The sequence below is a fragment of the Mycetomoellerius zeteki genome, unplaced genomic scaffold (genome assembly GCF_001594055.1).
Source record: "Mycetomoellerius zeteki isolate Tzet28-1 unplaced genomic scaffold, Tzet1.0 scaffold93, whole genome shotgun sequence".
Classification (NCBI taxonomy): domain Eukaryota; kingdom Metazoa; phylum Arthropoda; class Insecta; order Hymenoptera; family Formicidae; genus Mycetomoellerius; species Mycetomoellerius zeteki.
Genome location: NW_017257968.1, coordinates 65,150 through 65,398, shown reverse-complemented (window position 1 = coordinate 65,398; position 249 = coordinate 65,150).

Here is a 249-nt window from a genome sequence, read left to right as displayed (position 1 = left end):
TTTGTCCTTATTGGTCAAATTTTAATCTTCAATCTTCAACCTCAATCTTCAATGCGTAGTCTGATTCCGGCCTAACACGGTGTGACACAATGAATTATTACATCCTTGTTGTTTATCAATGTTAAACAAAGATGACATGATCACTGTGTCGCATTGGGTGCGTTCAGCAGAACGTTTGTTTTGCAACTGTTGTAAGTTTCCTTCGCGCTAATTGGATCATACTTTTAGATCTAGAAGAATGGTCCTATC